General features: G+C 40.4%; 1 long non-coding RNA gene across 1 annotated transcript; it reads left to right on the forward strand.

The window, feature by feature from the left end:
* The first annotated feature begins 1,138 nt into the window (after positions 1-1,138).
* LOC128471915 (uncharacterized) lies at positions 1,139-18,747 on the forward strand. The gene is made up of 3 exons (XR_008346130.1): positions 1,139-1,177; positions 18,467-18,524; positions 18,623-18,747. It is a non-coding gene; the product is annotated as an uncharacterized LOC128471915 (long non-coding RNA).
* Positions 18,748-19,739: the final 992 nt, after the last annotated feature.

Raw genomic sequence — 19,739 nt, forward strand, 5'->3', positions numbered from 1 at the left:
TAGATGGCAGGCAATTTTTCCGTTTGTGCAGTGTTACTGTAGCACTGTTTAGTTTTTTTTGTAAAAATATTTTTCATTATTTCTTAAAAATAATATTCATTTTAGTTGTTGTGATAGAATTAAGTCAATTAGTCATGGCTTTTTGTAAGCTGTATGGGTTTTCCATATGTCTGAACATATAACTATTTCTTGAACCTGGTCAGCCTATTTTCACTTGGATATGGGTAAGGTGTGACACAGAAGACAATAATCACAGTCCTAAATAAATCTGACAAGTAACCCCACACTAAATTGTATATATCTAAAATTATATGGAAAATAAATCAAACATGACAAAGGCGTGAATAATGTAATAAATGTGAACATGTATTAAATACATAGTACTCAAGAGTATAAATGTTACCAGTTGTCTGTGTAACTTCTGCCTCCATCAATAATTATCTTACTTTTCACTTTATATGTTAGCTGCATTTATTGGGTAAACTTGGTAGTAACTCATTTTCACAGCAGCTTTGGTTAGATGGCTTTTTGTCTAACATGGCATATTATTTTATTTATTTATTAACAAGAAATCATGGTTAAGTTGTCACCTCTTTACAATGTCATCCATTACTTCTTCAATGTCTATAGCAGAGAAGTCTGCCTGACATTTTAGTTTGTTTTATATTTGTTTGCCTGGCTTTTTTTCAGCTACTTGGTCGATGGTGAGGTAACACTTGTTCTCACAGTGACTGGTGGACTTGCTAATGGAAGATATGGAATACTTGGTATCGATGCGGATGCCATTGTAAAGGATCGTAATATTAACATGCGTGCAGTGTAAGTACCATCTTATTATTCTTTACACTATTAATGTAGTTTCATCGGGGATGTTATAAGTGCCTTGGTTAATTATTTTAGCAGTACTTTTGTCTCCAAATTCTAAACTATGTGATAATAATGGGTTCATGTTTAAGTGAGACTTGTTAATGCACAATAACACTGCTTAACTATTCTAGTTATTTAAAGACAGTATTACTGCCAGCATAAAAATGCATATTATTGCTTTAGGTATAATGGTATAATTTTATAATAGGCACTGTTTTTCCTACTTGTATGATAACACCTGTGTGTGAATTGCAGTCCAGTCAATTTTGATGAATTCAGACTGGCAATCAAAGGAATTGTGGAAGCTGCGGTAAGAGCTTTACATTAAAAAATTACAGTTGTGGAGCACATACAAGAATGTCAGGGGTGTGGTGGTGGGGGGCATTTTTCATGCATTCTTAAATTTCACATATATCCTTACCTAGGAACTCTCAGGGTGAAGCCATCAGGATTATACTCAGGGTTATACTGCTGCTCAATTAGCTATATTTTTATTATCATTAAATAATGTCATTATATTTAATGTCAATATAAAAAGTTTGGTTAACACATTTGGTGAGAAACTACATAAATTCTTCATGATGGCATGAAGAATTTGGTCACCTATAAACAAGCAAGATATCTGCCTCTCACAGACCTGTAACATCTTCTTTAAGAGTCTCCTCTGTCCTCCACTCGTTACCTGTATTAATGGCACCTGTTTGAACTTGTTATCAGTATAAAAGACATCTGTCCACTACATCAAACAGTCACACTCCAAACCCCACTATGGCCAATACCAAAGAGCTGTCGAAGGGCACCAGAAACAAAATTGTAGACCTGCACCAGGCTGGGAAGACTGAATCTGCAATAGGCAAGCAGCTTGGTGTGAAGAAATCAACTGTGGGAGCAATTATTCGGAAATGGAAGACATACAGGACCACTGATAATCTCCCTCGATCCGGGGCTCCACACAAGATCTCACTCCGTGGTGTCAAAATGATCACAAGAACGGTGAGCAAAAATCCCAGAACCACAAGGGGGGACCTAGTGAATGACCTGCAGAGAGCTGGGACCAAAGTAACAAAGGCTACCATCAGTAACACACTACGCCGCCAGGGACTCAAATCATACAGTGCCAGACGTGTCCCCCTGCTTAAGCCAGTACATGTCCGGGCCCGTCTGAAATTTGTTAGAGAGCATTTGGATGATCCCGAAGAGGACTGGGCGAATGTCATCAGATGAAACCAAGGTAGAACTTTTTGGTAGAAACTCAACTCGTCGGGTTTGGAGGAGAAAGAATGCTGAGTTGCATCTAAAGAACACCATACCTACGCATGGGGGTGGAAACATCATGCTTTGGGGCTGTTTTTCTGCAAAGGGACCAGGACGACTGATCCGTGTAAAGGAAAGAATGAATGGGGCCATGTATCGTGAGATTTTGAGTGAAAACCTCCTTCCATCAGCAAGGGCATTGAAGATGAAACGTGGCTGGGTCTTTCAGTATGACAATGGTCCCAAACACACCGCCCGGGCAACGAAGGAGTGGCTTCGTAAGAAGCATTTACAAGGTCCTGGAGTGGCCTAGCCAGTCTCCCGATCTCAACCCCATAGAAAACCTTTGGAGGAAGTTGAAAGTCCGTGTTGCCCAGCGACAGCCCCAAAACATCACTGCTCTAGAGGAGATCTGCATGTAGGAATGATCCAAAATACCAGCAACAGTGTGTGAAAACCTTGTGAAGACTTACAGAAAACGTCTGACCTCTGTCATTGCCAACAAAGGGTATATAACAAAGTATTGATATGAACTTTTGTTATTGACCAAATACCGTATTTGCTCGATTATAAGACGAGGTTTTTTTCAGGGGACCTGGATCCTTCTGTCCCCCCCCCATTTAACACTCCCCCCCCACCACTCCACACACACTTACCGGTGCTTCCAATTTCCTGCTGTATTAACGGGGCAGCGGGTTGACGTCTACGCGATCCGCGTAGACAACTTACGCTGCAGTCGGAAGGACGTGTGGCTAGCAGCGGGGGTTGTCTGCGTCCATCGCGCAGACCTTCCCCGACTGTCAGAGATCAGAGTTCCCCGCACCGGTGCGGGGAACTCTGATCTCTGACAGCCGGGGAAGGTCTGCGCGATGGACACAGACAAACCCCCACTGCCAACTCCACCTCCTTCCGGCTGCAGCGAATCGCGTAGACTTCAACCCGCTGCCCCGGCAATACAACAGGAAATTGGAAGCACCGGTAAGTGTGTGTGTGGGGGGGTGTTAAATGGGGGCATAGGACATTTCTGGAGGCAGAGTGCTCTGTGAAATGCCTTTTAACCCCCTTAACGCCACTCTGCCTCCTGAAATGCCTTATACCTCCCTATTTGCCACTCTGCCCCATAATATGCCTTTTAACCCCCTAAATGCCAGAGTGGCATATATGGTATAAGGCATTTCTGGAGGCAGAGTGCTCTATACAATGCCTTTTGACCCCCTAAACGCCACTCTGCCTCCAGAAATGCCTTTTAACCCTCTATACGCCACTCTGCCTCCTGAAATGCCTTATACCTCCCTATATGCCACTCTGCCCCATAATATGCCTTTTAACCCCCTAAATGCCAGTATGGGATATAGGGGTATAAGGCATTTCTGGAGGCAGAGTCGCACATAGGGGGTTAAAAGGCATATCATGGGGCACAGTGGCATATAGAGTGTTAAAAGGCATATCATGGGCCACAGTGCCATATTGGAGTGGCAAGCCTGGGGGCAGATGTGCGTAACTGGGGGGCAGGTTGGAAAATACAAGGAAACAAAAACAAAAAAATATTTTTCTCAATCATAGCTTTTATTAAAAAATGTAATAGTTAAGATGAATTTACATTTACTTGTAAAACTTTTTTCCTATAGGGTCGTCTTATATTCAGGCTTTTTCTTTTTTTCCTAAATTAATATTCAGATTTGGGGGGGTCGTCTTATAATCAGGGTCGTCTTATAATCGAGCAAATACGGTACTTATTTTCCATCATAATTTGCAAATAAATTCTTTAAAAATCAAACAATGTGATTTATGGACTTTGTTGTCTCATTCTGTCTCTCATAGTTGAAGTGTATCTATGGTGAAAATTACAGGCCTCTCTCATCTTTGTAAGTGGGAGAACTTGCACAATTGGTGGCTGACTAAATACTTTTTTGCCCCACTGTATGTATGTATGTATATATATATATATATATATATATATATATATTAATATTGTTATTGATTTTTTTGTCTAATTTTGGTGTGTTACTTTTAATAAAGTACTTTGGCCAAGTGAATGCTGAATTTTCAGTTTCGGTCCAGAATTTTCATTTCGGTCCAGAATTTTCATTTCGGTGCATCCCTACTATATACTAAGCCAGTTACTTAAGTGGTAGGCCTACACCACATCAATGTTTGGCTTAGTAAATAGTGATAGGGGCTGTTGTGCAGTATTGTCAGTGTCTGGCTCAATGTATAGTGATTGGCACACATTGACGGTGGTACAGCATAATCCCTAAGTATATAATGATAACAGTTATGCTATACCACCGTCAATGTGTGCCTCAGTATATAATGATAACAATTATGCTGTACCTCTATCAATGTTTGCCTAACCGTAGAAATTATGCAGTTTTAAAGTGTGTGTGTTGTGCCACATACAGGATCTGCCACAAGTGCCAAATACTCTAGGTACACCCCTGCATCGTGCGGCAGTCAGACCCAATGGCTGTGCCTCAGCTCTTCGACCCATGTCTTAAGAGGGGTGGGATGAAGAGCTGAGGCAAGGCCATTGGGTGGTACGGTGCGTGCACGCCGGCCGCTTTAATTTCATTAGGCGCCAGTGGAGTGACTGCCACACGACGGCTGCTTCCAATGACGCTCGCAGCCGGTGGTGCAATGGGCCAGTTGACTAGACTTGCCCCCCAGGCCTTAGGCTGCCAGCCCTCCCCTGCTAATTAGTTAATTTGAGTATTTATGCATTTTGAGTACTTCATGTACAATACTTAGTTTTTTTCTGTTAGACATTGGTTTTTATTGACATGATAAAAAATACTGGATTACTGAAACATTTTTGTTTTTTTACCATGTGCATCAAAGCAGTCCTGTAAATATTTCCGATAGCTATCACGATGGTTTCCAATCTATTTCCAGAAGTAGAACAAAATTTGGAGAAAATTAGCACAACTGATTTTAAATATTATCTCGCCATTATTTTATTATCTTGCAGCTATCTGTGCTTAAAAGAAGAAATACTTCTGCACCAAGGGAAATTAACAGCAAATTGCCAATGGAAATTATAGCTTTAGAAATGCATACAAGAGCATATTGGTTTCCATGGCCTCTGCATTATAATCGGCTGCTTTTTAATTGATAAATGAGAAATTAGCATCTTTGTGATTTTGCATTTCACATACAATAAATTACATATTGCATTCAGCTAGTACTTTGACTCTGTTTCCTAGCACCTCTCATGATATTCTTGTTCCACGATTGGTTATCCATATGCACACTTGAATGGAACGTGCATGATCTCTAAATGAATGTGTCATCTTTGAGGATAGTGTAGTGGTGAATGATAGATAAATGTAAGTAAAAAAAAAAAAAACTTATAAAATTCTAGATTTAGTGATTTTCCAACGTAGACTCTATAAAGAATTACATATAGTATACAATATTCTATTACTCCTGAGAAAAAACATGCGGTACCTTGAACTCTAAGACTGTGATATAAAAATCAAATAACTCCACAGATAGATTTAACCAATGAAAGATATCATCATTGCATAAATATGTTCATGGGGCAAAAAAACAGAAGATGTTAACCACAATTAATTTAAGGAATAAGTTAAATAAAGCGAAATAGAATCACACCACCAACACAAGATTGCAGAAAAATCACGCGTACGGTAATATAATTATCTTTTATATACAATTACCAATTTACTAAGCACTTCTTGAAGTGTATACATTAAAATGATATAATAAAATACCGACAGACCAACCATTGCATTTATGTCACCTTACAGTAGCTGCATCAGTTTGATCTTACCAATCAACAGTGAGGCATAGTCATTGACCAACTATCTCCAATTATCCAATCATAATAATAGGATGCCAGACTATTTCAAATATCAGTTTCTAGACCAAAATATTGGGAAACAGGGCTAGACTGCAGTTAAATAATTGGCCCTGGCACTTTAAGGTCAGGTGCCACCAGGGCCTGACTGAGAATGAAAAGCAGCCCTGGAAACATTTGGAGACCAGCCACATATATTTTATCTCGTGGTCAAGCTCTTGTACCCACATGCACCCCTTATACATACCCAGTTCACACTATTTGCCATCCAAATAACTATAAAACCTCCTTTTTATCGTATTATTTGCTGGCCAGGTTGGGGTAGCAGGATTTGAAAAGTCTGTACGAGCGACTCTATTGGTCGCCAGCAGGGGGCTCATCTGCCGTAAACCAATGAAATACAGGTGCACTTCTTTGGTTGATGGCAGAGGAGGCCCATGCTGGCGGCCAATAGGCTCACTCGCACGGCCATTTAACTCCTGACGGGCAACTTGGCCAGCAGAGACCACGAATACGATTGCACAAGTCTAGTAGAAAAAGGGAAGTGCTCAATACGTTGTACAGAGCACTAGTGAGACTTCACTTGGAGTATTGTGTACAGTACTGGAGACCGAGTCTCCAGAAGGATATAAATATGTTGGAGAAAGTTCAGAGAAGGGCTACTAAAATGGTTCATGGATTACAGGATAAAACTTACCATGAAAGGTTAAAGGATCTTAACATGTATAGCCAGGAAGAAAGATATGACAGACAGGGGATATGATACAAACATTTAAATACTGTGACAAAAAGGCCGGTGGTACAGTAGTGGATGGGCGGTATATGCGCCCTACTTTGGCTAATTTTGTGTGCCCTTACATGTAAAGTTAAAGCCCAAGGAAAAGAGAAGCGCAATAAAAAAACTACACTATAAGTGTCATGAAATAAACACTCCAGTAGATCTTCCGTTAACTGCTTTATTCATGAAACATCTAGCATAACACACAGGCAGTGTCTGTCATGGCTGCTGTCTGTTACTGTCTCCCTGGAGTCAGTTACCAATGTGACTCCTCCTACTCATTGTAACTTTATTAGCAGGCCTGCTCTCATGACAATAAGAATGTGATTTAAAAATTTTGTAATGGGTCCCTGGGGTGGAGAATCCAGAAGAGCAGGGTGGGCTGGTGCTCCAACAGTTTTAACATTCAGACCAGGATTTACAGGTGACCAAGTACAGCGCACCTGGTCTAATCAGGAGGGTTTAAAAAGCCCAGCTTGGTGCTATTCAGTCTCTCTCCTTATTCCCAGCCAAGAGAGCTGCTGGACAAAAAGCCTTGCTGGAGTTATTTTGTTTGTTTGGAGTGTTTTGTTGGGAGGTGGGGAAGCTGCCCCAACCTAGAGAGGAAACACAATCCTATTGTAACGCTACCGGCAGAGAGATCCTCCGGGTCCCCTGGCCGGCAACGGCAGCCGCCGCGAGGTAGGGGGAGACCCCCCGCTTCGGTCCGGCAGCCGCAGCTGCCGCAAAGAAGAGGGAGACCCCCCGCTTCTAAACGGCAGCAGCAACCGCCGCGAGGTAGGGGAAGACCCCCTGCCTCCGCACGGCAACCTCAGCCACCGCGCAGAAGGGGAGACCCCCCCGCTTCTGCATAGCAGACGCGGCCGCCGCGGAGAAGGGGGAGACCCCCCGCTTCTGCACAGCGGAGGCAGCCGCTGCAGCTTGAAGGAGGACTTACCTCATCCACGCCGCGTTTTCAGCAGCTTCAGCCGGAGCACAGGTCCGGCTCTGGTGTCCGGACACGTTCTTCTTCACGCCACCTAGTGGCGCCAGCGGAAACTACCTCGACTTATATTGGGAGATTACGTGAACGCCACTCACAAGATGGCCACGCAGGAAGTGACGTATCGGCAGTTTGAATATTTGGCGGGAAATCCCTAATTAGTACCATAACTCCTGGGACTATTTAAGAGACGCTCTAACACTCAGACCTTGCCTTCTGATGGTTGTGCCTATCTCGGTAGTGCCTTGCCAGTACGCGTTATTTCCTGCTTGTTCCTGTTATTTACCTCGGCTTGTTCCACAACTATTCTGATCTCTGGTATCCTGACCTCGGCTTGCTCCTCGACTATCCTGATCTCCGGTATCCTGACCTCGGCTCTCTGGACCATCCTTTGTCAGTCCTACCTGACTACGGTGTCTCCTCTGTACGCTGTGCCGTGACAGAATCAGAAGGCCATCATGAGACCCGCTTCGGTAGGACAAGGGTCCACTGAGGCTCGACTTGACGAGATGGATCACCGTCTGGATCAATTTGCTCAGGCTCTTCAGACCTTGCTTCAGCGGTGATCCTGCAACCTGTCGAGGTTTTTTGAATCAGTGTGAGATACACTTTGAACTGTCTCCATATGCCTTCCCCACTGAGCGTGCCAAGGTGGGATACATCATTTCACTCCTTACGAATAAAGCCTTGGCATGGGCTTCACCGCTTTGGGAGAGGAACGTCTCTACGGTGCGCTCCTATGCTGAATTTGTCTCCAGTCTACGTGCCGCATTTGATACTCCGGGTAGAAGGGCCACTGCTTCTAATTCACTCTTTACCATCCGTCAGGGGTCCCGTCCGCTTCTGGAGTACGCTATAGAGTTCCGGACCCTGATGGGGGAGGTGAACTGGACTAATGAGGCATTAGTGGCTGCCTTCCTGAATGGACTTTCCGAGACCCTCAAGGACGAGACTGCTGCCAGAGATTTGCCCACGGACCTAGACTCCGTGATTTCATATATTTCCCAAATTGATCTGCGTCTCCGCGAGAGGCAAGCCCAACGTGAGAGTTTGAAGTTACGTGACAAGGGTGGGAGACCTACTACACGCTTCATGCCACAGTTTTCTTCTGCCGATCCCTCGAATGAACCATCTGACGAACCTATGCAGTTGGGAGCTACTCGAGTCTCCGAACGAGAGAGGAACAGGCGGAGACGGGAGGGATTATGCTTCTACTGTGGACTCTCGGGCCACTTCATCGGGCACTGTCCTAGCAGGCCGGGAAACGCCCGCACCTAGGTAGGCCAGGGGAACCTACCATAGGTGTAGTGAACTATTCCCCTAACGCATGACTGTTCCGGTTCCTCTGGTTTGGGATTCTGGATTTATTGACACTGAGGCTTTCCTGGACTCTGGTGCTGCCGGTAACTTTATTGACTCGGTTTTTTGTGAACGGCAACACATTCCCACCCTATCCCTGCCCGTGTCACTATCGGTAGAGGCTATTGACGGAAGACCGCTTCGTCCTGATCAAATCTCTCTCTCTACGGCTCCACTCAACCTTGCCGTCGGCATTGTACATAATGAACGTTTACAACTGCTCGTCATCCGTTCGCCCTCCATTGCCATTATATTGGGATTTCCATGGTTACAGGTACACAATCCTGCTATTGATTGGTCTACGACTCAGATCACAGCCTGGAATGCGTCTTGCAAGGCGCATTGCCTCTCCCCTCTAAGACATGCCGCAGTTACAGCATCTCTTAATGAGACCTCTCTCCTGCCTGTGCAGTACCGGGACTTCGCGGATGTGTTTGATAAGAAAGAGGCCGAGAAGCTACCACCACACAGGCCATACGATTGCCTGATTGACCTGCTTCCTGGGACCATGCCACCCCGGGGGCGGGTTTACCCACTCTCCATTCCGGAGACCAAAGCTATGGAATCATACATAGAGGAGAATCTTCGCCGAGGATTTATCCGCCGGTCTGTATCACCCGCTGGTGCAGGGTTCTTCTTCGTGAAGAAGAAGAATGGGGAACTTCGTCCTTGCATCGATTATCGGGGTCTGAACAAGATTACCAGCCGCAACACTTACCCTATTCCACTAATTTCCGAACTTTTCGACAGGCTACGTGGGGCTACTATCTACACCAAGCTGGATCTCCGGGGAGCGTACAATCTTGTCCGAATCCGCGCTGACGATGAATGGAAGACCGGCTTCAATAGTCGTTCTGGACATTATGAATATACCGTTATGCCGTTTGAGCTGTGCAACGCCCCGGCGGTCTTCCAGGAGTTCATTAATGATTGCCTTCGGGACTTTCTTCAACAGTTTGTAGTGGTGTACCTGGATGACATTTTGATATACTCTTCCGATTTGCAGTCACACCGCACCCATGTTACGCGCGTTTTGTCCCGCCTACGGCTCCATGGACTATACGCAAAGCTCGAGAAATGTGCATTTGAGATCCAGAGGGTGACATTTCAAGGATACGTTATTACGCCCTCAGGCTTTGAGATGGACCCATCCAAAGTACAGGCCATTAGAGACTGGCCTCAACCACTGGGCCTATAACCCCTACAGCGTTTTTTGGGGTTTGCCAATTATTATAGACGTTTCATCCGTGACTACTCCAAGGTCGCGGCTCCTCTGACGGCCCTTACTAAGAAAGGGGCTAACACCCTGGAATGGTCTCCTGAAGCCATTTCCGCTTTTTCCCGACTCAAGACCAAGTTTACCACCGCTCCTGTGTTACGTCATCCTGACCCTCGGTTACCGTTTGTTCTGGAGGTTGATGCATCCGAATCCGGAGTCGGGGCTGTTCTTTCACAGAGGGCCTCCTATAGTGGTCCTCTCCATCCTTGCGGATACTTCTTCAGGAGATTCTCCCCGGCAGAGAGGAACTATGATGTTGGGAACAAGGAACTTTTGGCTGTCATCCTTGTGCTGGAGGAGTGGCGTCATCTTCTGGAGGGCGTTCCTATTCCCACGCTGATTCTGACAGATCACAAGAATCTACAGTATATAGAGACTGCCAAGTGCCTGAATCCCCGACAGGCCAGATGGGCCTTGTTTCTCTCCCGCTTTTCATTTGTATTGACTTATCGTCCGGGCTCCAAGAACGTCAAGGCGGACGCTCTCTCCCGTATGCATGTGCCCCCCCGAGGAGGAGGGTCGTGCGCCCCAGCCCATTATACCTGCTACCAAGGTCCTTGCTGCTCTACATACTCGTTGCCGAACTCCCTTACTTGACCGGATCGCTGGTTTTCAAGCCCGAGCTCCAGCCTCCTTGCCGGCTGGGAGACTGTTTGTTCCCGCGTGCTTCGCCTGTCCCATGGGTCTAGAAAAATAAACTAATTTTTTTTTACATTTTCCCTCTGAATCCTCACAAAATTAGGTAATGTGATTGAAAATCCCCTCCAAGTTTATCAATTCAGGTGTCCTGATTTCAGAAATACCTATTTTATGTAGATTTTCCAGACTTTCCCAGCACCAGGGAGCATACTATTAGGTGTACAAGTTTGTATAATGTTTATGCCTATGGCTTAACGGGTTTGGGGGTTGTGAACGGGGGCAGGAGGGTTATACTGGCTAGATGTTATGCTAGGGCAATGGGAAGTAAGGTTTTTTTAAAGAATTTTTTTATAATCTTTTTTTAATATTTTTTTTGTATTTTTTTTTATATTTTTTTTTTACACAGTAATGGTTAGAGGTCCTCCTAGGGACCTCCTGAACATGCCAGTGATGTCACAATGACATCACAGCTCACATTATAATTTTTTTTAGTATTTATATTATTTTAATGATTCATTTAATATTATTTTTTTAAATGGTTTAACTTTTTTTCAGCTTTTCCATTTCAGGACGGGAGGGGGAGTGAGAGAAATGGCCACCGCCGCACCAATCATCAAAGATCGCGGCTAAAACAGCTTAGGAAGCGTTCGGAATCGCTTCCTAAGCATAAAATGTGTTGTTGACGTGCCTCGAAATGGAAGCATGTAGCATCACAACCCCCCTACCCCGATAGCCTTGTGATTGCTCCGAAGAGCAACCACAAGTGCCACCCTGTAAATGACGTTGCCATGAATTCACAGAGGGTCTATGCAGGTACTGCATCCAACCATGCAAAGTCAATGGAGCCCAGCTCACTAATAAGAGTGATTAGTAATAAATAAATAAATAAATAAATAAATATACATTTTAAAAAATTCAAAAAAAAATGTTCAAAAATGTTAAACAACAAAAATGAAAAAAAATATGATGACATGTAAAAATCCCCACTGTCACCAAAAAAAAGTTTTTAATAAGCAAGTCCTACAATTCTTTATATTCACAATAATTCCCGCATGGAAAGAGTTAAAATATTGGCATTACAAATGCCCATAGGGTGTCTAGTATTAAAAAATGTATGATTTGATGGGGTAAATTGAATTGGCCGGGTTCAAAGATGTCCCAAATATGGGACATGGGGCAGTAGGAGGAGATGTCTAAATGGCAAAAAAAAAAAATACATACCTCACAAAGGCGGCCTTTTACCTCCCAAATAACCCAACAAACCCATGCATGTGGGGTATCACTGCACTCAGGAGATGTTACTAAACACATATCGGGGTGTTGTTTGACACGGACATATACCAGGAGCGGTAAATTTATTCCTGAAATACAACGTGTGTGAAAAAAAAATAATAATAATTTACTACCATAAAATTTCACAAAGGCTGGTGGTAAAATCAGTGCATGGAAAGGGTTAAAATACCAGCATTTCAAATATCTTGGGGTGTCTAGTTTTTTAAAATATTTGATGGGGTAAATTGCATTGGCCAGCTTCAAAGATCCCCGAAATGGCACATGGGGGAAGAATTACCAGATTTGGAAAAAATGGTTTGGAAATAGCAAAATGCTACCTGTACTTATTGCCCCATAACGTGCAGCAAAAAGCAAAAAAAAACATAAAAACATTTTTCTAAACTCAGGACAAATAGTAGAATCTTTTTAGCAGGCTTTTTTTCATTTGTTTTTGCAGATGAGTAAAAGTTTTTTGTTTAAAAAGTAAGAAAAAGTAATTTTTAACAAAAAATACCCATATTTTATCATTTTTTTTTATAGTAAATTAGGTGATATGACAAAGAACAATATATAATATGTGTGGGAGCATGAAGTGAGAAAGAAGAAAATCACACCTAAACAGCAACACTGAAAAATGTTAAAAGAGCCATTGTCCCTCAATATACTACTAGTAATAACCCCTATTGTCCTTAAGGGGTTAAGGAAGAGAGTTTATTTAAAAGGAGAAATACTACCTCAACATAGTCTTAAACTACAGAGTCAAAGGTTTATAAGTAACAGAAGGAAATATTCCTTTACTGAAAGGGAAGTGGATGCATGGACTTCCAGCAGAACTGGTAGATGTTAGTACAGTGAACACATTTTAGCAAGCATGGGATAGGCATTAGACGAAGCTAGATATAGGATAAGGCCAGGGACTAAGGAAAGTATTCAGAGGTTGGGCAGACTGGATTGGCCCGAATGGTACTTCTCTGCCGTCACTTTCTATGTTTCTACATGACCCTAGTTAAACCTCAGGACAGCTAAACAAAGCTAAACAAAGAAACCAATGGCCTTAGTCTAAAATTCTTTCACATTTTTTATCAATATATCAGTGTTGTAGTCTGACAGGGGTCAAAATTCTTATGTGGAAAAACATTGATCTATAACTAATACAAATATTACTTTATTTTTTAAAGATGAATAATTGTACATTTAGTATTTATGATATGTTCTATATATAAAGGTTTTTTTTAAAACAAGAAAAACAACAGAATGGATAGCTGTACATAAGGCACTTAAATTGCCTTGGCAAATAATTGTTTCATGATTACTCTCCTTGCTTTGATGGGTAATTTCTTTTGGAAATTTATGACTTCCTTCTACTACGGGTATAAATAACTATCATCTCAACATACTTCACCAATTCAACAACAATCGTCAGATACTTACAGCTGGTGACTGAGACTGGTAAAGAATTAAGTATAGAAGATAATTAAGACTCTCCATTAGCTCATTATTCAATTGTCCTTTCATCCATTAATAAGAAGTATATCTTTTCTATAATGTTTTTGCTCTTCATGCTCTACATTTTGGCAATAATTGTATTTTGGAGCTTTTAGTTACTTTCTGTTTCAAACTGACTGGACCTAAAACGGCTTTTGGTCACTATAAACAGAATATACATCGTTTCCTTCTACAGGTTAACATCCCAAGATGTTGAAGATGTTGTTTTTGGCGTTAGCTGTTGTAGTCCTTCTTCCACCATCAGTTCCTGCATGTGACGTGGATAAAAAAGAAAAATGTAAGTGAATTAATATCTCTTTTTCTTTTTTTACATTATAGTGCAGCTGAGTTATAGTTGTATATGGTGATAAATGATCTGGGATTATATGTATTAAAGCAGGTGTGTTATACAAACAACGTACATAAAACACTAAGCTACCCATTATCACTAGTTTCATTGCATTTCTTTCCGCAATTGCAACTTAATCACATTCCTAGACTTTTGCCAACAAATGAGCTCCTTTCTCATCAGTGCTATATTGTTTAACTTAACCTTGTTTGGACTAAACACATGATTTTTAAAGAAAAGGGCTGGATGCAGTCAATACATGATTTGTCTCTCTTTCGACAGGTACTGGTAATAAGGAACATATCTTGCATTTACTTGGAAGCCTTGTGCCAACAGGAGATATTAGACTTGACCTTCTTAACATGCAAGTTTTTTTTGAAGCATTTGTCTATTGAATTGATAAACAAAACAGAAAATGACACTAGAAAAGTTTTGCAGAGGGTGGAATTATAAAGAGGCAATTGTATGAAGTGGGAGTTAAAATGAATTGCTTTGTACCAAATTCATTCTCTCATTAAATTAAATGTTCTGTGGCTGGAAAGACAGCAAATGTGGCAATAGCTGTATGGGGTAGGGGAGAGGATTACGCGGCTGCTTAGCACCTCCACTAACCTAAGGAACTCCTTAGAGGGTGATGAGTACATAGTGAATGTTTTAAATCTAGTAGCCAATTATAAGTCTTCAAAGTCTTATCTCCTTTTTGTGGCACCAGAAAAATGAAAAACAAGTACATTCCCTAAATTGATTCTCCATCACATGAAATTAACAATTAGACCAAGAAACATTTGCTTATTTGTTATGTCTTCATTTTTCTTACAGTGTGAAAGTAACACTAACAGCAAGAGGCTATGTAGAACTAGAGAAAGTACATACAAATAGCAACGCCTCCATCAGCGTTTTTGTCTATGTGTATTTAGAGGTGGATGTTGACAGGTAAAGACTTTTAAAATTAAAACAGCCTTCCCAGGAGTCCTGACTTTGCTATTAAAATCCTTCTATTTGCCTTTGTGGTTTTCTGAAAACTCGATGTATATTAAATGTTAGCTGTTTGTAAAGATTTTAAGAGCATTTTGAAAATAAACGTCCACTTTAATTCTATAGCCCAGTGCCAGCAAAGGGGGGTATACAAATCAACCCCTCTCCCATTTTAATTTGTGTTCTATTAGTGACATAAACACTGTAAGAGCCTGTATGTAGTAGACATATGATGTCACATATAGATGGCAGACAGTTGTTCAGTTTGTGCAGTGTTACTGTAGCACTGTTTAGCATTTTAAAAAAATATTTTTCGTTATTTCTTAAAAATAATATTCATTTCAGTTATTGTGACAGAATTAATTCAATTAATCATGGCTTTTTGTAAGCTGTATGGGGTTTTAATATGTCTGAACATATATTTATTTCTTGAACCTGTTCAAGATATGGGTAAGGTGTGACACAGATGACAATAGTCACAGTCCTATCTATAGCAGAGAAGTCCGCCTGACATTTTAGTTTGTGTTATATTTGTTTGCTTGGTTTTTTTTTAGCTCCTTGTTCACAGTCGATGGTGCATTAAAAGTTGTTGTCAAAATGAATGATGAACTTGATAACGGAAGAGATGAAATACTTGCTATCAATGCGGATGTGAACGTAGATGATCTTAATATTAACGCGGTTGGAATGTAAGTACCATCTTATTATTCTTTACACTATTAATGTAGTTTCATCGGGGATGTTATAAGTGCCTTGGTTAATTATTTTAACAGTACTTTTGTCTCTAAATGCTATACTATGTGATAATAATGGGGTTCATGTTTAGGTTAGACTTGTTAATGCACAATAACACTGCTTAACTATTCTAGCTATTTAACCCCTTAAGGACAATAGGGGTTATTACTCGTAGTATATTGCGGGAAAACGTCTCTTTTAACGTTTTTCAGTGTTACTGTTTAGCTGTGATTTTCTTCTTTCTCATTTCGTGCTCCCACACATTATATATTGTTTTTTTTTCAGGACAAACAGGGATTTCTTTAGATACCATTAATCTTATATCATCTAATGTACTATTAAAAAAAATGATAAAATATGGGGATTTTTTGTAAAAAAAATTACTCTTACTTTTTAACCAAAAAAAACTTTTACTCATCTGCAAAAACGAATGAAAAAACCTGCTAAATAGATTCTACTATTTGTCCTGAGTTTAGAAATACCCAATGTTTTTATGTTTTTTTGCTTTTTTTCTGCACGTTATCGGGCAATAAGTATAGGTAGCTATTTCAAAACCTTTTTTTCCAAATCTGGTAATTCTTCCCCCCATGTGCCATTTCGGGTATCTTTGAAGCCGGCCAATGCAATTTACCCCATCAAATCAAATATTTTTAAAAACTAGACACCCCAAGGTGTTTTATATGCTGGTATTTTATCCCTTCCCATGCACTAATTTTACCACCGGCCTTTGTGAAACTTTATGGTAGTACATTTTTTTTGTATTTTTTTCACACATGTTGTACTTCAGGTATAAATTTATCGCTCCTGGTATATGTCCGTGTCAAACAACACCCCAATATGTGTTCAGTAACATCTCCTGAGCACAGTGATACCCCCATGCATGGGTTTGTTGGGTTATTTGGGAGGTAAAAGGCCGCCTTTGTGAGGTGTGTATTTTTATGCCATTTAGACATCTGGTCCTACTGCCCCCATGTCCCATATTTGGGACATCTTTGAACCCGGCCAATTCAATTTACCCCATCAAATCATACATTTTTTAATACTAGACACCCTATGGGCATTTGTAATGCCAATATTTTAACTCTTTGCAAGCTGGAATTTTTGTAAAGATAAAGAATTTTAGGACTTGCTTATTAATTTTTTTTTTATTTGGTGACAGTGGGGCTTTTTACATGTTACCATTTTTTTCTTTTAAACATTTTTGAACAATAATAATTTTGTTAATTTTTTTTTCTCTCTCATTAGTGAGCTGGGCTCCATTGACCTTGCATGGTTGGATGCAGTACCTACATTCAACCTGCAGGAGGAGATCGAGAGTTCTCAAGAGGGTCATTTACAAGATGGCACTTGTGGTTGCTCCACTGAGCAATCACAAGGCTATCGGGTAGTGTTGCTGACATGCCTCGATATCGAGGCATGTCAGCAACACAGTTTATGCTTAGGAAGCGATTCCAATCGATTCCTAAGCTGTTTTAGCCGGGCGCCGCCACAATCTTTGATGATCGGTGCGGCGCCGGCCATTTTTGTGAGGCTTCCGTGGATACTGCAAAACCGACGATCACGGCGAAAATGCCGCGATCTAGGCGATGCAGCTATTTAACGGCAGCTTGTACATGTACGGGCATTGTCGTTATCTTGTTGCACGGCAACCCCGTACATGTACGTGGATTGTCGTTAAGGGGTTAAAGACAGTATTACTGCCAGCATGAAAAATGCATATTATTGCTTTAGATTTTATGGTTTAATTTTATAATAGGCACTGTTTTTCCTGCTTGTATAATAACACCTGTGTGTGAATTGCAGTCCAGTCAATATTGATAAAATCAAACTGTCAATCGGAGCAATTGCAGAAGCTGCGGTAAGACCTTTACAATTACAATTGGGGGGGCATTTTCGATGTATTCTTAAATTTCACAAATATCCTTACCTAGCAACTCTCAGGGTGACGCTATCATCAGGATTATACTCAGGGTTATACTGCTGTGATCATATCTAAGACTGTTAATTAGTGCTTTTGCTACCACTATGTAATGGATGGTATCTGTGCCTGAATACAGGTGACTCAATTAGCAATATCCTTAAATAATGACAAGTCATTATCTTTAAATAATGTCATTATATTTAAATAGCTTTAAATAAATGACAAGTTTGGTTAACAGATTTGGTGAGAAACTACATAAATTCTTCAAAATAATAAGTTGATATTTCAAAAGTATTATTTTTAAAAAAGGAAAATTATTTAGAAAGCTCGCAGGAATGCAAATATCTATAAATGTAAGAAGGTGCGTCATCTAGACATTGGTTATTATGTTTGTCCTTCTTTAACGGGACTTTATAACAGTGGAAACGTTCAATTAAGTGTCATGGCTGAATAAGTAAGTCAAACCAATATGCATTTGTTTTTTAAAGTCTTTAAAGACGTTTTAAGTGATGTACCACCAGGCCTCTAGGCTGGTATTGGTACCATTTGTTGAGATGTACAGGGCAAATCAGAAGAGTTGCAGCATTAGAAAGGTTGGTAGTGATGACATTAATTAGTTAATTTGAGTATTCATGGATTTTGAGTACTTCATGTGCAATACTTAGTTTTCGTCTGTTAGACATTGGTTTTTATTGACATGATAAGACTGTTTCTATTCAAAAATACTGGATAACCGAAACATGTTTTTTTTTAGATCGGAAACCATCGTGATAGCTATTGGAAATATTTACAGGGCTGCTTTAATGCACATGGTAAAAAAAAATCTACTTCCAGAATTAGAACTAATTTTCTCCATATTTTGCACAACTGATTTTAAATATTATCTTGCCATTATTTTATTATCTTGCAGCTAACTGTGCTGAAAAGAAGAACTGCTTCTGCACCAAGGGAAATTAACAGCAAATTGCCAATGGAAATTATAGCTTTAGAAATGCATGCAAGAGCATATTGGTTTCCATGGCCTGTTTCTGTCGGAGAGTTACCCTGGTTGATTCCTCTGCATTATAATCGGCTGCTTTTAATTGATAAATGAGAAATTAGCATCTTTGTGATTTTGCATTTCACATACAATAAATTACATATTGCATTCAGCTAGTACTTTGACTCTGTTTCCTAGGACCTCTCATGATATTCTTGTTCCTAGATTGGTTATCCATATGCACACTTGAATGGAACGTGCATGATCTCTAAATGAATGTGTCATCTTCGAGAATAGTGTAGTGGTGAATGATAGATAAAAGTTAAAAAAAAAAAAAAAAAAAAAAAAAAACTAACTATGCAGAATTACATTTAGTATAAAATATTCTATTACTACTGAGAAAAAACATGCGGTACCTTGAACTCTAAGACTGTGATATAAAAATCAAATAACTCCACAGATAGATATAATCAATTAAAGATATCATCATTGCATATTATCTTTTATATAGAATTAACAATTTACTAAGCACTTCTTGAAGTGTATACATTCAAAACATTATAAGACGATCCTGATTATAAGACGAGGGGTATTTTTCAGAGCATTTGGTTTGAAAAAACCTTGTCTTATAATCGAGCAAATACGGTATATATTATATATTTATATTATTATTTATATATTTATATGATATATATTTGATTGAAAAGTTAATTAGATTAGGGATCAAAGTGGCTAGTTCTACTAAACAACTTATTCCAACCAATTTAAGATCACAAAGGTCATCTATGAAACAAAACCTAAGTCTATGGGCTACCTATAATTTCTCCTGGACTGGCGGAAATTCTTTATTATTAAAATTAAAGGTTCAGTACTAGGAGGTAGCGGCAGGAAGATTGGCTTTCACCATTTCAGAGGCGCTAGTCTGACATTAATAAACTTGGGTAGTAATACAAGTATCAATGTCCAAATGTCCGATGCTCTGATGGATCTAGTGCTCCTGCTCTGCAAGTGGTTGTGAACTGGACATGTGGCTGCACAACTGGCACTA

Source organism: Spea bombifrons, chromosome 13 (assembly GCF_027358695.1).
Source record: "Spea bombifrons isolate aSpeBom1 chromosome 13, aSpeBom1.2.pri, whole genome shotgun sequence".
NCBI lineage: Eukaryota > Metazoa > Chordata > Amphibia > Anura > Pelobatidae > Spea > Spea bombifrons.